Raw genomic sequence first — 20455 nt, forward strand, 5'->3', positions numbered from 1 at the left:
CCACAGAGGGTGATAATAAAAAGCAGACCCTGGTGGGGATTTTCTTATTTTTCTGTTTCTCTCTAGACAATGCACTCAGCTCCTAGGACTTCCTCCTCTCTCTTGGGGAACAAGCGATTCATGTTATCCATTGGATTTCTTAAACATAATTTTAAATAAGTTAATTTTTCCTTTAAAAAAATAAGTCTTACTTCCCAGTACTTGGTTATCAGGGGCCACCCTCCCCGCCCGGCTCCCCCCAGCCTCTTGCAGGTTTGCATCAACCAGATGGAGGCCATGGGGAGGGGGCCTGCAAGTGGACTGAAGCTCCCCACCCTCATATCAAGGAATGTGGCCTGGGGTCAGTCAACTGCTGCTCCCTGTCCCCACCCAAGAATAATACAGGTGACCAGGCCACCAGCTTGGCTTCTGCCCAGGTCCTGAATTTCTTCTGGACCTGAAATTTAGCCCCGAATGTCAGTCCAGGCAACTGGAACCCACTTCCTCTGGGCCCCAAATCCTCTGTCTCCACTCTGGCTGGCCCCTGCCCCTGGCTCTGCCCTTGTACCTGGATAGAGTTCTCTCATGCAGTGACACTGACAGCCCTGAAGTGGAGAACTATCCTTGTCTAGTCCTGCTACCTTCCCCCATCCCGCCCGCACCTCCCCCTCACTGGGCAGATGGAGATCAAGGCCACTCTCTGTCAGACAGGATTTTGTAATTTGGACCATTTGATATTCCCTGAGAGAGAAATGGGAGGGCAGCACCCTCTGGCCTGGTTTCAGTGATGTGCTGATAAACACAGTTCTCTGGAAAAAAAAGAGCCTTGAAAAATACATTTGCCGATTCCCTTGGTGTAAATTCTCCCGCCAAGGCCAAGTTCAAGCTGTCCACACAGTGTCAGTGAACGTGAGCTGGAAGGAGGTGTGAGAAACACATAAATGACCTGGGCAGCACAGATGATAGCAAAATGCAAAAAATAGGAACTGATGAGTTACTTTTGCTTCAGTATAAGTTATTCATTTTTAAGTTTGTCATTTATTTTTTAATAATGGCTGAATTTACTTCTTAGTTCTCCTGAGCCTGTCCAGGCCCGTTCCATCAGATCCCTGCCTGGTTTGTTTCTCAGGCCCATCTCTGTGGCTTCAGCTCAACTTCGTCTTGCCCTCTAGGATAAGATTCTCCCACCAGCCAGGGCCATGTGACCTCTCTTCTCCCAGTTGCTGAATTTAATGGCTAAATTCCAGTCCATACTATAGTCGGCTTCCCAGGGGCCTGTAGCACCCCTCCTTCCACTGTCTACAACTCCATTCTTTCAAACTTTCATCTGATAGCTCTTTAACCATGTGTTCTTTGGGTGTGACCGTGATTTCTTTTGGTCTTCAGTTCTCCGCATTCTGAATGTGAGTGCTGAAGTTTCTTAAATCCATACCTTCAGCCCAGACTCACCTTTGAACTCCAGTTGCCAGGTGCAGCTTCCTGCTGCTCAGTAGCCCCTCCCTTCTTACTGTATGACCTCTGGCAGTCACACCATCTAGCGTCTCATAAATATTTGTAGAGCCATTACTACGTGCCAGGTGCCAGTCACTGCACCACGTGCTTGATAATGTGGCCCTAATAAACTGCAGTCCTGCCTCTCCTGGAGCTTATCTGGGGGTAATGATGTCACCATCTGCCCAGTGACTCAGGCCAGAGAGTCCATCCTTGACTCCTGTCCCTTAAATCTGACCTGCTGAGCTTCCTAAACAGCTCTGAATCCTCCTCTTCTTCAGCCACCTTTCAGGACTGTCATTTCTCTCCTGGATTAGCAGGAAGCTGCTCACTGCTCTCCCCACCCTCAGACATGCTGGATTCTAATCCATTTTCCATACTGCTGGAACAGTGATGTCACTGAAGTCACAGTCACCACATTGCCATTTTCCTCCCAGTCTTCCAAATAACATCTTGACACGGTGTAGAGCACTTGTAGGTGACCCGGTGCCCATTTCTTGGTCTTCTCATCATATTCCTCCTCAGTCTTGTGCTCTAGCCACAGAGACCTTCCTGGGCCTCCCCCGTGGCCAGTGTCATTTCTATCTGGAGTCCTTAGGCCCCCACCACACCCCCACCACACCCCCACCTCACCCCACCCCACTCCTATTCCCTTCTGATTGCCTGCTCCTCTTAGTCAGCATTCAAAACTTGGCTCCAGAGGCAAGTTCACCAGACGGCTGTGCAGTGGAGCGCACACCATCCACCTCTGCACACTGTTTGTATACAAGGTTTGTTGAGTGAGTGACCATCAGTGGTGACAGTGAGGTAGCGGAGGGCACAAGATCCTGAGTCTGCGTCAGTGATGCCTCTCCCGTAGTGTGACCCATCACTCCACCAAGCAGCTACCTTGTAGAGTTGGTGTGAGGCTTAAGTGAGAGTGTCTGCGAAAGGCTATTATCATGACTGCATATTTTTAGGTATTTAAGTTGCTTCTACATTGTGCTTCACAAGTCCACTTTTCTGGACTTCTTCCATCAATTTGCTTATTACTATTTTAATTCTCCTGATTTTTATTAGATAAACAGCTTATTATAAATAATGTATACTAAATATTTTCAACTGCCTCTTCCTTGGGTTGGGGGCATTGAGTGTAAAAGACATTGCTCTTCCAAAATTCAGTGTGTCAATGGATAAAGAATATGTAATTCACATACATTACGCCAACATCCAAGGGAACAACTCAAGTTGGGGGGCCTGTCTGGATATTCCCAAGTGCCAGGGGCTTGCAGCCCTTCCTGGATTTGCATGTTGGCACAACTTCCTTCTTTGCAGAAATGCTCTGCTTCTTATTACCATCGCCCTCTACTGGCCAGATGCAGAACTTTCCAATGTACTTGACTATGTTGCCCCGTAGGGATCCTTCTCCAAGTCACCCAGTTTTCAAGGAATACTACGTGGGGGTTGCAGGGTTACCATCTGTGTGTGGTGGTAGAAGCTGTGGGAGTACAGAAGCCATTCTGAACCTCAAAGTCCACATTCAAGGAGCAAGGGATTTTGAGAATCTTGGAGGGAAGAAAACCTAGGAAACAACTGGAAGATCTCTTCAAGCAAGGAAGAAGGTTTTGTGCCAGACATTGTTTCCTGGGTTGCCATAAATAAAGACAGGAATGGTATTTACGTGGAGCTTTGAAATTGATAGAGTACTGTGGCATATGTATTCAATTATGCCATTGAGGATGGCATTCATGAAATCAAGTAGAAACTGTGTTGGGAGACTGACATTTACTGTTGTCAGATTCATCTACTGGCAACAGTCTTGCCAGTCAGCTGATGTTATGTCTCTTCTTAAAGGTCACACTTTAAACAAAGTCTAGTTTCAGAGGAAAGAAATCCTGTGATCATGACTCACTGGTATTATCTTCCCGTAGCACCTGAGCATCCCCTGGCCTCACCAGTTAAGGTTGAGGTACACAGACGTGATAACTAGAAAGACATCCAATGGGTGATTTCCAATTTCTGCTTTGCAACCGCGATCCAAGAGATTACAAAGGGGCACTTTTAGGATTAAAAACATTTAACTTGGCTTCTTCCTAGGAATAAAAAGTCAAAAATCATTATGAAGTAGGGGTTTCTTTTTAAGAAGCAAAACCACTTCTTTCAAACAACTCCTTTTAAATCTCTCACATTTGAGCTTAAACCAGTGACACTGATACATTGTACTCTGAATGGAATAGTGAGAAAGGGGCTTTTATTTATTTAATCTGTGAGGAAAAAGGAAGACTCCTAAATTATGCCAAAGAGCCTATCTGTCTTTATACTCCAAACACTCAAAGAGAAACGTCTGCACACTCAGAGCCGGTATTTTTCTATCCCAGATGTATTTTCTTCCTTCCAAGTGGGAGGGGTGACTAAAACTCAGGAACATATGCCAATTGAGGCCTCTAGGAAGGAGAGAGGGCTGAGAGCGAATTTCTCCTCGGACATTGTGAAATCACTTTCTTTAGGAGAGAAAGCCCCGTTCCCCCAGCAGGCTGTGCCTCACATCTCGGAGACCAGGGCTGGGCCTCAGGTCTAGTTCATGTCTAAAACAGCCAGGAGAAATGGGTTGCTGTGAATGGTTTGAATAACTATTTGGGGGTAGAAAGGACACTAAGGAGCTAACTGCCATTTTGGATGCTGCATCTGGAAATCTTGAGCCAAAACAGCTGTTCTTTGGCTTTTGGCAGACCAGAGGCCTTTCTGTTTCCCTTTAAAGTCTGGTGATTAAATTAAAAAAGCAAGAAAGAGATGAGATTATACTTATCCTCCAAATTTGAGGAGCAAGGCATACCTGTTACATGTATATGGCCAATTTATGGACTTGGGGAAATCCTCAATCCAGGAGCCTATTCCATCAACGAGCAGGAGGTGTGACTCTGAATGGTGTGTTGAATAGAATGGAGAGGCTCCTGTCTGGGCAGCTCCTGGGGTAATCATGGTACTGCTCGATATCTTCAACTCCAGGCAGGTTACTTTTAGCCAAATTTAAGGTCCTTTGATTTGGGATCAGAAGTACATTAAAAGGTAAGATAAATCTTTGGCCTTATTTTCAGAGGAGCTGCCACCAAATGCAGGACAATTAGCAGTGTGTTTCCTCCCAGAAGTCAGCTCAGACACCATCTGCCCTGTGACCAGCCGGACATTGCTGTTCAGAAGCATCCGGCTCAGGGCAGCATTTCCTTTCCCTGAGGATGTGGCTCTTTCCAGAAATGCTTTCACCTCCTAAAATAGCTTCCAGAAGTCGGAAGTGGAGCACATTCCAGCCAGTGGAGATGCCGCGTGTCGGGCAAAGGCGAGGGTTATTAGGAGCCCTGTCGGGTCTCCATCCCTGTCTGGGCCCTTTCAGTTCCGGTGATCTTGGGTTACAATCTACTGAGGAACCGACCTCTAAAGCATGTCCCTAGCAGTATGTCAACCTTCTTGGGTGGCAGCACGCTGCCTTCCTCCCTGCCCTGCTATTCCAACTAGAGCATTTGATGCCTTGGGGTTGTGATAGGAGCAGTGAGGAGAGAGGACCCTCGCTCAGGAACCTTTTCCCAGAGGCACAGGGCCGAGTCATGGTCTGGCCATGGCCACTTTGATGCCATGTGTGAATGCTCATTTGCACCGGGTGTGATGCATGTATAGACCCAGTTTCAAGGAAGCACTTTTCTGTCCAAACAGAAGGTGTCCAATAAATGCAGGCATTGTTAGCTGAGTACCCAAGAAACACCCCAACTTCTTCCTTGTTTTTGGCCAAACTCTGTCCCCTCTGAGCTTCCCATATCCTGCCCTATGTGCAGAATGTCCATGACTCTGAACAATGATGCGGGACCCAGGGACTGTTTGGGGATTGGAGATGGCCCAGTTCTGGCTAATGTGCCATTGGAAGGAGTCTGGAGGCTTCTGAAAAGTTTTCCTATTCCTTAGAAAATAGAGAGCGAAGAAAGACACAGGCTTGGTTCTCTGGACTTGGTCCTGGCTGTTTTATCTGTGGTAACTGTGTTGTGACGGTGAAGGAAGGGGGTCACCAGGGACCAAGTGGTCCATCAAGTGTGGTCAATAGAAGGGATGTATGCAACTTGGACCCTGGACATTTTAAAAAATATCTTTATTTTATTTTATTACTATTATTATTTTTTAAATTTTTTACCAGCTTTTTTTTTTAAGAGAGAGAGAGAGAGAGAGGAAGAGAGAATTTTAATATTTATTTTTTAGTTCTCGGTGGACACAACATCTTTGTTGGTATGTGGTGCTGAGGATCAAACCCAGGCTGCACGCATGCCAGGCCAGCGCACTACCGCTTGAGCCACATCCCCAGCCCTTTATTTTATTATTATTATTTTTTTATGTGGTGCTGAGGATTGAACCCAGTGCCTCACATGTATGAGGCAAATGCTCTACACAACCCTAGCCCCCTCCCCGACCCTGGACATTTTTGAGTTGCTAGATTAACCCTAAAGCTTCTCACCTCTGAACTTCTAAATCCCCTTGTTTAGGCCATATTGAGTTAAATCAGAAAGCATCCTACACAATAATCCATAGTTAGCCATACCAGTCTGACACGGGGACAATATATCCATATCGGTTCTTTTTTTTGTCACTGTTATAGTTAAAGCTTCGTCCCAGGGTTTCATAAACTGATTTCCAGACCACTCACGTATAATCGAATCAAGCCTTTATTGAAGCACACCGGTGGCGGCTGACCAGAACATAAAGCTGTTCCCCTGATCAGCTCCGAACAATTGCAAGGGCACTCCTTATAAGCCTGAAAACCGCAAAAGGGATGTTCAGGGGGTCTAGACAATTTGTTGATGGACTTTTATTTTCATTTATTTACATATGGTGCTGAGAATCTAACCCAGAGCCTCACACATGCTAGGCAAGCACTCTACCACTGAGCCACCACCCCAGTCCCACTAATCTTTTATTTTATTTTTAAAGATAATAGCTGAACTAACAGGTGTGAGCTGATGTCTGATTGTGGTTTTGATTTTTGCTTTTCCTGATGATTAAAAGCTTAGCATCTCTTCATAGTCCTGTTGACCACTGGTCTGTCAGATGGAGAAATGTTTATTCAAGTCCTTGGCCCATTTTTAATTGGGTTATTAGGTATTTTAAATTTTGACCATTGAGCCGTGGGACAGAGTGCCTTATATATTTTGGAAATTAATTCCCTTATCAGATATATGATTGGAAAATATTTTTTTCCCATTTAAAAAAATTTTTTTAGTTGTCAATGGACCATTATTTTATTTATTTTTATGTGGTTCTGAGAATCAAACCAAGTGTCTCACACACACTAGGTAAGTGCTCTACCACTGAGCCACCTCCCAGCTTTTCTCCCATTCTTTAGATTGCTTTTCACTCTGTTGATTATTTCCTCTGCTGGGAGAAGCATTTTAGTTTTATGTAGCCCTGCTTGTCCAATTTTGCTTTTGCTGCCAATTCCACGAAATCTTTATCAAAATCAATGCCTCTATGTTTTCTTTTAGGGACTTCACACCTATAGGTCTTACATTTAAGTGTTCAGTCCATTTGGAGTTGTTTTTTGTGTATGGTGTAGGATAAGAGCACACCTCACTCTTTTGATTGTGAGTTCAGTTTTTCCTAACACTATTCCCTGCCCCATTGTGAATTCTCAGTACTCTCCTGGACTCCAGTTGAGCATGCACGTGTGGGTGTGGGTATATTTCTGCCCCATGGGCCAATATGTCTGTCTTTATGTCAGTGCCATACTGGTCTAATTATTGGGGATTTGTAATATGTTTGGAGATCAGGAAGTGTGATGTCTCTAGCTTCGTTTTTTCAAGATCACTCTGGCTCTTCATGGTCTTTTGTTTTCTGTGTGAGTTTTAGGACCTTTTTCCTATTTCTGAATTTGCATATTGTTGAGGGTAGCATGGAAATTTTAATGGTGACTCTTTTAATCCACAAACACTGGCTATCTTTCCATTTGTTTGTATTTTTCATTTCTTTCATCAATATTTGATACTTTTCAGTGTACAATTCTTTAGTATTTTACTCTTTTTGATGTCATGGTAAGTGGAATTTATCCACTGATTTCCTTTTCAGCATCAGTTCTTATACTTTCACCTCAGCAGGATTTCCTCTAAGATATGGGTGGGGTCAGTGCTGAACGCCTTCAGTACCCGGAAACCTGCATCCATCCAGAGCAGAAACTCCAGCATGGCCACCACTGATGGTGACCACCCTGCCCCTTCAAGCCAGTGCTAAGCCCTTCACATGCGTTATCTTATCTAATTATTACAATGACTCCCTAAGATAGGTCCTACACTGTTCTCACTTGATAGATGAAGAAGTCAAGATCCACAAAAGTTAAGCAGTTTCCCCAAGGTCTTAAGGCTAGTCATTTTCAAACTAGACTCTGGCCACACCCCACTGCCCAGCACCTTGACCTCTCTTCCCCTCTAATGGTGGGAATAGCGGACATGCATGAGGCCAAGACCCCTTGATCTGATGGCTTCACAGAATCATTATTCAAGTTCTCTTGGAGATGTGAAATCTAATTTTGAATCAAAATGCATTTGAGTATATAAAATTCACTGGGTGGCACGAGCTCTTGTGAGTTTTAGTTAACCTTTCTGTACTTTAGATTCTCTATGAGGTGTGACCAACTGTCTCCACTGCCTACCTCCTTGGGATGTGGTAAGTGAGATGACATATCTGAAGATGGAGAGAGAAGATTCCAGAGACAGCCACACTGTAGTTCATGGAAACTGAAGAACTCTGCCCAACCTGTAGGAAGTTGCTAGTGTCATGAAACATTAGTGTGTTGAAAATATTCCATCCAGGATGGAATTCGGGAGAAAAGCTTCTGTGAACATGAAAATGAGAAACCAATTATCAGCTGTAGAATAGATTCTTTGGTGCTCAAAATGTTATACTGGGGATGTGGCTCAATGGTGGAGCACTTGCCTAGCATGCATGAGACACTGGGTTTGATTCCCAACACCACATAAAAAATAAATAAAATAAAGGTTTTGTGTCCACCTATAACTAAAAATATATTTTAAAAAGTGTGGTATTGGACAAAGACAAATTTGAATTATGCAAGGGGAAGTTGTTTTATTTTATATTGGTGTTTATTAGACATAAGAAAGATGTACTTTTTGTTGTTGTTGTTCTAGGATTTGAACCCAAGGGTGTTTAATTACTGAGCCACATCTCCAGTCCCTTTTATATTTTATTTAGAGATGAGGTCTTGCTATGTTGCTTAGGGCCTTGCTACATTGCTGAGGCTGGGATCCTCCTGCTTCAGCCTCCAAAGTGACTGGGATTACAGGAATGTGTCACTGCTCCCAGCTAAGTAGAAATTTTTAGAAAAAAATTTCTCACAGATATCTAATGTTGACCTAATTTTTCTATTATGTTACTTAAATATGAGTAAATGTGAAACTAGACATAGAATCATTGGACTGGTAGATCTAATACAATTATAAAACCAAGATAAAATTTCAAATTAGATAAAAACAAAATGACAAAATCAAATAAATTCAGATTAATAACATTATTTTAAATGACAGATGTTTCATTGAATAAAATAAATTGGGTTTAAAGCATAAACTTCTGTTTGGTTCTACAGTTCTAGATTCAGACTTCCTATGTTCAAATCCCAACTCTGCCTCTTACTGGTTGGTGATTGTGGGCAAATTACTTCACATCTCTGAGACTCAGTTTCCTAATTAGAAAATGGATATAAAGTATGCATCTCAAAAGGATCTAGTAAAGATTAATGATGATAATGTTTCCTACTTGGCAGAGTGCCTCATACATAATAGGGGCTCAATAATGTCAGTTATGATTGATATCATTATTTTATGTTATTAATACTAATGAACATGATTCATATTTCTCATCAGTATGCTTTATACCATTTGTATTTTTCATTAGTATGCTTTATATACAATCTCAATACTTTGTTCTTTTATCCACAATGATCAACCTTATATTTAACCAAACTCTGCAACAAGCAATTCTTTATTTTTTATTTTATTTTTTTTAGTTGTAGTTGGACACGATACCTTTATTTTATTTATTTATTTTTTTATGTGGTGCTGAGAATTGAACCCAGTGCTTTGCGCATGCTAGGCGAGTACTTTACCAGTGAGCCACATCCCCAGTCCCTACAAGCAATTCTTGATTGCAATTTTGTTACAGCAACACTTGTTGCTGAAGTGCTGCTTGGGACTGGAGCAAAGCTGCCTTGTCATTTGGAGATCAGCTTACAGTGTGAGGAAGTCCAGCTGGTCACAAGATTCCATTACTGGAATCTCCCCCATGCTCTGGAAGTCTCCATTATTTGACTGCTTTTTAAAAAAAGCCAACTATCCTTGCAAGGCACAGCTTGGTCAGGCAGGGCTAAGAGAATGATCTTGATCTCTGTGTGTTCAGGGAGAATGTTTGTGCATGTGCACAAACACACTTTTCTTTTCTGACAGTTCCCTGTGGCCTCCTCCTCTTCTTCTTCTTCTTCTTTTTTTAAAAATTTTTATTTTGATTCCATGATGGGAATCAAACCCAGAGTCTCATGCATGAAAGGAAAGCACCCCGCCACCCGGTCATATCACAGCCCGTGGCCTCTTCAGTTCTATATTGGGGTTTTACTTTTCTGTGTGGTTCATGGGGATTGAACCCAGGGCCTTGTGCATGTGAGTCAAGTACTCTACCAACTGAGCTACATCCCCAGCTGGGTCATTCCTTTTTTGTGGGTGGTTTTAGTCTTTGTTTCAGGAAGCAGACTTGCTGAGTTCATGCTTGGAGTAACAACAGTCTTCCTTAATTGTAATCGCTGGAGTCAGGTCCCTTCCCAAAAGCTCTGAGGAAGTGTCACTTCACCATGTGTCCACCCGGAAAGAGTCCTTCCTTTTTCTAACCAGGCCTTTCCAGGCTCTGTATCTTGTCCTGAGCCAAGGTTGGGAGGGTGTTTTGTTGCTTTCCATTTAGCAGAAAGAATCATTTCCTGAAAACTGATTGCTCCATTGAACAGAGCTGAGCCGCTTGATTCTTATATTTAAGGACCACTTGGTGTCTTCTGCTTGGAGACAGAAGCTCAGGAGCATCACCTGTTAATTCCCTTGTGCTCAGCATCCTGTAGAATACAGACTCCCACTACTTACCTGTTGTGCAAATTTGCATTTTCAATGGTTTTCTTTCTTTTCTTTTTTTAAGAAAAAATCCAATTTTGGATTCTGTAGCTATCTTCTTGTTTTCATGTGTCCAGGAGAACAAGAATTCCATGGCGGGGGAATTTAATGAAGAGTAACACATTATTTATGTAATATATCTAGATGACAAGATTGACCATTCTTCTCTAACTGTATTCATTTCCATGCTTTCAGATACATAGTTGGATAAAGGGGAAAGGAAAATTTTTAATTGAAGCTGGCAGGAGAAGTTCTAAGTTCAGGAGAATTCCCTGATCCCACCCAAGAGGGGCATCTGCTCTTGGGATACTGTGGTTTACTTGTGTTTCTTGTTAAGTAGATCGTTCATGTTATTGTCTTTGGCTTTATTTAAAAAAGAAAAGCATGAGATCTTCCAGTGCCTTGCTCATTCCTGGCCCGGGAAAGTGAAATTTAAGACTAAAGTTACCCCAGGCAGAATGGAAATGCCAGACTTTCCAAGTCAACTTTTCCTGGGTGAAAATCAGACAGGGCAATGAAAGATGGAATCTTCTTTTCTTGGCTCAACAAATCATAGAAGGAGCAATACAGTGTCATTTAATATATGGGGAAGGTTTGCACTAGGAGAGTTGATCAAGTTGGATAGTAGAGAAGAGGACCAAGAAAAGTTTCTGAAGCAGACTTTTTTATTTTTTATTTTTTAAATTTGAAGCAGGGTCTTGCTAGGTTCCCCAGGTTGGCCTTGGAATTGCCATCCCTCTGCCTCAGTCTCCTGAGAAGCTGGGATCACAGGCATGCGCCATCACACCTGGCCTACACTAGGTCTTTGACGTCTCTGTTCACAAGCTCATCTTGTGTACAAGCCGTACGCCTCTGAAATCAACTCTGATGATCCTCTCATCTCCAAAATAACTCTCATTGTCTTCCTGGGCAGGGCTGTTTGGGCCATTAGACAGGCCTCGTGTGGTGCCTTAGGCTTGTACAGAAGCTTCTAAAGTAATGGAGACCTAAAACAAATAATTAAATCCAAAATAAAAATAAAGCTTGAAGTCAACACTAATAAGCATCTGACTAAATGTCCGAAAAATACAACATAATAGGTTCACTCCTCAGCTGCTAAATTTGGTGTTCACAAAACTTTCATTACATTGGCAAATTATTTGTGGGTTATATTTTTTCTTTCACTTTGCAAAAATTCCTGAGTATCCAGATGGTCTCCAAGAAATGAATGTGAACCCTAAGTTAAATGAGACTGAGAGCAAAACAAAAAGATTCAAAATGGTATGATAAAATTCTATTTAGATGGGATATGGGTATATGCTAGTATGTTTGAAGTGCTAAGGGGGTCCCCAAATCAGAATCCTAGCATCTGGGCAAATCCTTAAGTGGTCCTGGCTGTGAGGATTAAGGGCTTTACAAATGTGATTATCGCACTTTAGAAAAATGCATTAACTTCGTAAAGTGCTTGCCCAGCAGGCTTGAGGGCTTGATCCCTAGCACTGTAGGGGAGAGAGAGAGAGAGAGAGAGAGAGAGAGAGAGAGAGAGAGAGAGAGAGAGGGAGGGAGGGAGGGAGGGAGGGAGGGAGGGAGGGAGAGAGAGAGAGAGAGAGAGAGAGAGAAAGTAGAGAAAGAAAGAAAGAAAGAAAAGAAAAATGCACGATGCATTCAACTCTGACAAATCCACAGAAGGAACGCCCTTGCCCCAGAAGGCCATCAGCCCGGAACCCTGGGGAATCTCTAGAGCAGCGGGCTCCCACATCTACCTGACTGTCCACGTTGCTTTCCATTTAGCAGGAAGAATAACTTCCTGAAACTGATTACTCCATTGAGCAGATGGCGATGGAGGTGGGCGGTGCTGGGAGTTGGGGTCTTAACCAGACTCTGTGAGTCTGACAGCAGCCAGGTTTGGGAGCCACGGGCCTTCAACCAAGGGTCCTCCCATCTAATTACATTTCATTTTGCCCTTGGTTTATCCTTTTGGAAAAGAGCAGTTAATCACTCTCATCTGACCACAGTGCTGTATAAACTTGACTATGCCAAGTCCGTCTCAGGCAGGCAGGATGAGCCAGTGCATCCATAAACCATGGACCGCTGCTTTGTCTCCTGCCCCTTCCTTTTCAACCCTCTCCCAACCCATAATGACTTTCTTCCTAGCACACACTCTCCCTGTCCTTTCTCAACCTTGGCATCCTCCTTTCGTGTCCTTCTCAACTCTCACAGGCTGGCGGCAGCATCTTTTCTCTTTCCTGTGCTTTTCTTCCAAGTCACAGCTTTTGCAAAATGTTTTCTATTCTAGTTTTGCAATAATAGCAGCAGAGATCTTAGAGCCCTTATTGCTGGAGGGAAGAGGCTGGAGAGACGAAAGAAACCTTGTTACATCCTCCTGAGCCCTCGGAGCTGGCAGTTGTAGGGAGAGGGCAGGGAGGGGGCGGGGAGGAGAGGGACCTTTGCTCTTCCCTGCACTGCTCCTTTCCAGAGGCAGTAAGTCAATTCCAAGGACAGAATTAGGGAGCTAGGTGTGCCAGTGCTTCACTAGTTTAGGCTGGAGGCTGGCAGGAGCTTCTCTGCCACAAAGGTGATGCTTTGGTAATTTTAGAAAGACTCTTATTTTGGCTGCAAAGGTGGAGGTGGAGGCCTTTCTTCCTCCAGGGCTCTCCATGTCTTGTGCTTGGCTGGTTTGTGCAGGGGGAATTCAGCATAAGAAGCCCATGGCATACCTCAAAAACTGCAGACTGAATTATTGTAATGGAATGCAGATAATTATAGATAGAAAATTAAAATGAAGATGAATTGTCTTATTGTGGGAGATATTTGTCATGCTCGGATTTCACCTAAAAACTACCCAAGGACAAGAGCAGTAGGAGCAGCAATACCTGGCTGACCTCCACCTGTGGCCAGTGACTCATTTACGTCAGAAACACTGGAGGCAGTTGTTAAAAATGCAGATTCCTAGGCTCACACCTCCTGAGTGTGAGGCCCAGGAATCTGCATGTTTACCTAGATTCTTGGAGGCTCTTAAGGACAACTGGAGTTTAAGAATCACTGATTGCCTCTTTTGTGCTAGATACTTTATGCGATTAGAAAACAATCTTCACAGAAATCTTACAAAGTAGCTATTTATTATCTCCATTTTAAAACTGAAGCTTAGGGCCATTGAGTAATCTCTGCAAGGTCATAAAGCTAATGGCAAAGCCCAGACTCTAGGCACATCTAATTTGAAGGCCTGTGTCCTTGCCAAGTCGCCCCTGCATTCAGGACATGGAGCGGCCAAAGGAAGTGTTAAGCGGGCGGGTGCGGCAGAGACTCAGCTTTGTGGGACCCAGAGCAGTTGTAAATTCTCTTCTCCAGCCGTTGCTTCTTTGTTCTCCTGTTGATTGTGGGGTCTTAGAGCGCCCCAGGGTCCACGCTCCCTTTCTTTGACCTGGAAACTGATGATTAGAAGCAAGAGTGGCCGAGATTTTGGGAACCCAGCCTGCTCCACTCCCCTCTTTGCACTGCCTGACGTGTGCTCCAGGCAGGGACAGGACCCCATTCCAGTACTGGGGTCTGAATCCTGACAAGCCACATTGTACTTGAGTTCCATTCTGCTTGCCAGTGACTCAGCACCAGGCAAGTGACCTGCTTCAAAGAGATGTGAGGGAAAGTGCTAGAGCTTCTGAGTGGAGGCCTGCTCACCAACACCGGCCCCCTGCCCAGTAGGAAGAGGTTGGGCCCACAGGCTCTCCAACTCTGGGGGCTCCAGCGCCTGGATTCTATGTGGAGGGAGCCCTGAGGCACTAGACAACCAGAAAACAAGGTGAAGGGTGCCCTCTGCAGCTGGGCGATATGGGGTGCATGGAGAGAGAGTTCAACCTTCACACACTGAATTATGTGAACCACTTGGAATTTCCCATGCCTTGTTTGCATGTTGACATCGACTGAATAATATCGTGTAAAGCAGAGCTATCCAGACAGTGCCTTTGTGTGGAACCATGCTGCTTAACAAAAGCCGTGTCTTAACCTCCCAGTAAAACCCCGAGTGTGCCTGCGCTCTCACCAGACAGCTTCCCTAGAACCTTGCAAGACCCTGGTGGCGTGTTCCTGGCTCTGACAGAGCAGTCACAGGCCCAGCTCTTTGAGAGCCCAGGTCATGGCTGACTGGGTGCCTCTGCGGGAGCCGAGCTAGGCAGAGACTTGCAAACCCCAGGGTTCAACTTTCATCATTTCCATTGGGACTTTAGACCTCCCAGGACGTTGATCTCGAGGGCCAGCTTTGTTGCGGGCCAGCTTTGTTGCCAGGCACTCTCCGGTTAGTTTGTCAGTACAGGGTGGGGGTGGGGACAGGGCAGGACTCTGGGAATCACTATGTGTCCCTCTGGACTCCACTGGAACCATGCTCTTCCCTGACCTGTCACAGGATAACCCTCAACCTGCTGGCAGGTCTCAGCTGATGTGCTGGAGTTAGAATCCAGTTCAAAAATTCTTAAGAGTGCTAATTATTTTCTTTGAATAATATGCAGTGGAGCAAATAATTTTTGATGGTTTCTGAAAATACAGCTTTCCTCTCCAATTAGTGCAGTTACATGGGCTCACTGCAGAGAAGGAGGAAATCACTGAAGAGAACACACGAAATTAATCCCCATACCAAATGTCATCCTGACCCCTGGAGGTCACCTGGCTGAGGTTTTCTGTGTGTATTTATTTCCCATCACCTTAGTGGAATATTATCACCCTTAAAATGGTTGCTGTTCGTGGCTTGATGATGGTCATCATGGTCACCATCACTGTTGCTGTTCGTCAGTGTTTATCATTCTTACCATGGGTAATCGTTGTGGTTTCTGTCACATGACACAGAGGAGTTTCTCTGTTCACCTGGAGTGTCAAATCTGATGAAGGTGATCGGGAATGTTATCTTAAAGGCATGAGCTGATCCTGGGCTGTCACGGTATTATCCTGGGACCCGTAGAAGCTGAGCTTCTGAAATATTACAAGTCCCCTTTGGAAGCAGGAACCATCTCACTCTTGCTGGGGACACTTGGGGAGGGTAAGTGACCCCTCCCTTTCTGAGCCTATGGAAAAACTTAGAGGTCACCCGTGGTTCTAACAACCATGCGTTCTGGCCTGCGAGGCAAAGAGAGGGCCTCCTAGGACAAGCCACAGTCAATTAGAAGGTCAACCTGGGGTGACGGAGAAGGGCTTGACCTTCCACTGGATGCCCCCATCCCCTCCAGTTTTTCTAACTCCATGGAGGAGTCGGGAAATGACGTTCCTGGAAGGCATCCTGGGACTACCTGAGCTTGGGAAATGTTCTGTGTCCCCTCAGGTGGCCTTGGAAGGAGGAAGCTCTACCTCAAGGCACTGAGGTGGCCATCTGTCTGTCTGAGGAAGCTCAGAATTTTCTAAGTGCTTCAAGGAAGCCCTGGAATGGCGGGGGCCAGCCTGTTTCTCGTGGACGCACTTCTCAGAGGAAGCTCTAACAGCCCTGGGAAGGGTATGGAACCGAAATGCCCCCACCCGAGGGCCCAGGAAAACTCGAGAACTGCAAAACTGTTTTAAAACACGGGAGCTCGACTGCCTGCTACAGTGAGCACCTGCTTTTCTTTTCTTTTCTTTCTTTCTTCTTCTTTTTTTTTAAGTTAACCCACAGTACCCCGATTTACTTCTGGTTAACAAGGCCCTGTCTCACCCTGCCAGAGCCTCACAGGCATTTTAAAAAGAAGACATTCAAAAGTCCAGTGGGCAAATGCAAGAGAGCTCGACATCACTAGTCATTAGGGAATGGAATCCAAACCACCTCATCCCGGCCAGGATGGCCACTATCAAAAAGACAAAAATAACAAATGCTGGTATGGATACAGAGCAAGGGAACTTGTACCTTGTTGCTGGGTATGTAAATTGTTATAGCCATTATGAAAATCAGTATGAAGGTTCCTCACAAAAATAAAAACCAGAGCTATCTTGTGTTCGACAATCCCACTTCTGGATACATAGACAAAGGAAATGAAGTCAGTATTGCAAAGAGGTATCTTCTTCATGTTCATTACGGCACTGTTCACAATACCCAAGATATGGAAATAAACTGTCCATCAACGGATGAGTGGATAAAGAAAATATGGAATATTGTTCAGCCTTACAAAAGAAGGGAATCCTGCTATTTTTGAAAATGTAGAAGAAGCTGGAGGACATTATGCTAGGCAAACAAAGAGAAGTATTCCAAAATCTGGAATCTAAAACTGTCAATCTCACAGAAGCAGAGAGTAGAGCAGTGTCTGCCAGGGGATCAGTGGGTGGAGGAAATGGGAGCTATTGGTTGAGGGGACAAAGGGTAAGTTCTGTAGTGCCCATCCTGGTGACTATGGCTAACACCAAATTGCATACTTGAAATTCGCTAAGGCATTGATCTTATGGGTTCTTACTACATGATTGTGGTAATCATTCCTCGGTGTAGACATTTACCAAAGCATCACATTGTTCACCTTAAGTATATGCAAGTTTTATTTGTCAAATATACCTCAGTAAGTCTGTGGATAAAATAAATGAATAAACACCAAAAATTTTTAAAAAGGAGTTGAACAGGAGACCCGGGTGTCCGGCAGTTAGAATGCTGGGTAAACAGTGCTGTTTAGCATTAGGAGGTGCCGTGCTCTCCAAGAGCAGCTGTGTGAAGCCCTGTGCTCTTGTGAGAGGGGCTGGGGCCAATAGCTGTTGAATATGGAGGGTTTCCCTGCCCCGTGCAGTCTGATCTCACGCTGAACTTCCAGGCAGGCTCCTCATTGCCTTCTGTAAGGTCAGGCAGCAGTGACTAAAAGGAGGCAGAATACAACAGTTACTAATATGGTATTATGTAAAAATGTGGATGTGTAACCGATGTGATTCTGCAATCTGTATACGGGGTAAAAATGGGAGTTCATAACCCACTTGAATCTAATGTATGAAATATGATATGTCAAGAGCTTTGTAAGGTTTTGAACAACCAATAAAAAAAAAAAAAAAAGGCCGAGGCTTTAATGAGATTTTGCTCCCAGGCGAGACCCTCTGACCAACAGGGTGGGGCTCCACAGGACTGGAATTTTTATTTGGCTTAGGGCAGGAAGGGAAGGCTTGGGACAGGAAAAGGGGTTTTTAGAGTTCCTTGTCCCAGTGGGTTGGTGGGGGGTGGGGGGTAGGGGAGCTGGCTAAGATCCAGGACTGGCCAGGAGACCCGCCGATTGACAGGTGGTTCCGTCAACACCTGATTGGTGTTTCTCTCTGTGCTTGGGCTGCTTGGTGCTTTGCCCCTCAGCCACCTCCATCGACCTGACACCTTCTACACACCTTGCTCCAAACCATCTCACCCAGGAGTCGGGATGGTCATTTCAAATACCAACAGCACTTTTCTGCTTGGAACCCCTCAGCAGGGCCCTTCCTTGTTCCCTGGACGTGGGAGGAGGGCTGAATTGTGCACCTTGGCCCTGGAGGCTTTGGTGGCTGGGTGCCTGCTTTCCCACCTGACACTGCCAGGCCGTCCTACGGTTCTCCTCCATGCCGTGAGCTCTGTGAGGTCAGGGTCACCTTGGTGATTGCCAGCCACAGGACAGAGTTCCCATGAGGACATATAGCTGGGCACTGAGCTGGATGTTCCCAAACACAGGACGCAGGAGAGATTCTCTGAGTGGGGAATGACATCTTTAATGGATTTCTATGGTCAATCCTGCAGGTTGTTCTTACACTCAGAAGAGGGACAGAGGGTTCTGAACTGAATGAGGACCATCCCCAAATCTCACACTTGATCAAGCTGGACGAAACCCAGGAGGCCAAGCTGGGATGTTTATCAAGTAGGAAACTCATGCTCAGCCAACATGGTAGAGCTTTGTGAATTTACCCTGGAAACTAATCGAATCTCCTAATCTCATGCAAAAACTGAGGTAAGGTGTTAGGTGCAGCACAGGCTGAGTAAGCTGTCTGCAGGGCATGCCAAACAAAGTCAGCTGCAGGATGGCCTGGCCTCTCAAACCCGCTGTCTGGTTCTTTATCAACTATTTGCTTCAAGCCCAAACGCCCCAGCCCCTGCTCAAGGCCGAGCACTCAACCCCCTTGTGCCAACAAGGCAGCTTGCAGACCCAGAGACCCCATTAGATTTGAGCTATAAAAACTCCCTCCTGCCGGGCCCCTCTCTCTCTTGTCTCTTGCGCTCTCTCTCTCTCTCTTGCTACTCTCTTGCTTTCCTCTGTCTCTCTCTTGCACTCTCTCTCTCTCTCTCTCTCTCTCTCTCTCTCTTTCTCTCTTTTCTCTTCTGTTGCACTGCTGTAATAAAGATCTCTTGGTTGCTCTGAGTGTTGTGGTCACTTCCCTTTCATAAGGGAACTTGTTCCTCAGTGTAATAAATAAGGAGTCATCAGAGTGACTTGAGCAGTCTCAGGTCATGGCTTCCATCTCTGGCGTCGAAGCCGGTTCTGCCTTCTCCCTCCCTCTTCTCTCCCTCTTTCTTCCTTTTCTTTTTCCTTCCTTCAGCTATTGATAATTTGGTTTATATCCCTGGATTATTCTCTTCTTCTTCCTCTTCCTCCTCCTTATCTTAAAAAAAAATTTTTTTTTGGTATTGGAAATTGAACCCAGGGATGTTTTGCCACCAAGTTACATCCCAGTCTTTTTTAGTTTTAAATTTGAGTCAGGGTCTTGCTAAATTGCCCAAGCTGGTCTTGAACATGTGGTCTTCCTGCATCGGCCTTCTGAGTCACTGTGATTCAAGTGAGGACCACCACTCCCGGCTCCATTCTTTTTTTAAAACAATAGTTTTATTGAGATAAAATTCACCGAGCCATTCTGTTTACCCATTTAAAATGTACAATTCAATTTCTTTTAGTGTGTTAATGGAGTTATGCATCGTTACCACATTCAATTTTACAATATTTTTATTTCTCAAAAAAAAAACCCACCCAGTATGCATGCCTCCCTCCTCACCAAGTCCCCGCCCCCATGCCCACCTCAGCCCCAGGCAACCACCCACCTGTTTTTCTACGTCTGCAGATAGATATTCCAGACTCCTGCATCCCATGTGGTCCTTTGTCTCTGCATCCTTCGCTTAGCTCGCTGTGTGGTTCCTCTGCGTTGAATGTGGGCTGAGGTAGCAAGGTTATGCTTAGAAGATCTTCCTCATTCTCAGCTACTTAAAGATTCCATTACATTTCTTTTTATCCTTTCATGGTTTAACTTTTAATATTTAAGCCTTAATTGAAACTTTTGTTTAAATCTTTTTTTTGAGCTGTAAAACCTTTGCTTTGGTGGATTTATTTTAAGTAAGCAATGACTTGGGAATGCAGCTGTGTTTTACGCTGAGTCACTGCTAATTTTGCTAGCACCCATTATTGCCCAACACCTTTATTCCCCACTGATGGGAAGTCTGTCTCCATCAATTCCAGCCCCAGTTCCCATCAGTCAGTACTCTACGTGACCTCCTTAAGAGTGCCTCCAACTTAAAAGCAGAAAAGCAGAGAAGGAAAAGGTTTTGCAGAGGACCAGGATGCAGGGTTGCTGGGCTTTGAACCTCCCTCCAACTTCAGCATGGTGGTGCTGGGGCTCAGCTACCCTTGACTGCAGATAGCTCAAGGCTTGGTGAAGATGGGGGCAATTGAAGGTTTTAACTCGGGTTTGTAATAAAGTATTGTAAAGAATGCCTTCAGAGGAGGCTTGAAGATTAGTAGGCAAGAGGACATCTCTTGTCCACGCCTTCATCTTCACCAAGAAAAATAACCAAGGGCAAAGTGTAGGCCTGCTGGTGGACAGGCAGGAAGATCTTAAAATCTGCTTGAAGCCCCTGTCAGCTGTGCCTCCCTAAAATGTCCAGAGGCACCGAGTAAGGCGAGTCTCTTTTAGGAGGCAGT

Source organism: Ictidomys tridecemlineatus, chromosome 8, assembly GCF_052094955.1.
Source record: "Ictidomys tridecemlineatus isolate mIctTri1 chromosome 8, mIctTri1.hap1, whole genome shotgun sequence".
Taxonomy (NCBI): Eukaryota; Metazoa; Chordata; class Mammalia; order Rodentia; family Sciuridae; genus Ictidomys; species Ictidomys tridecemlineatus.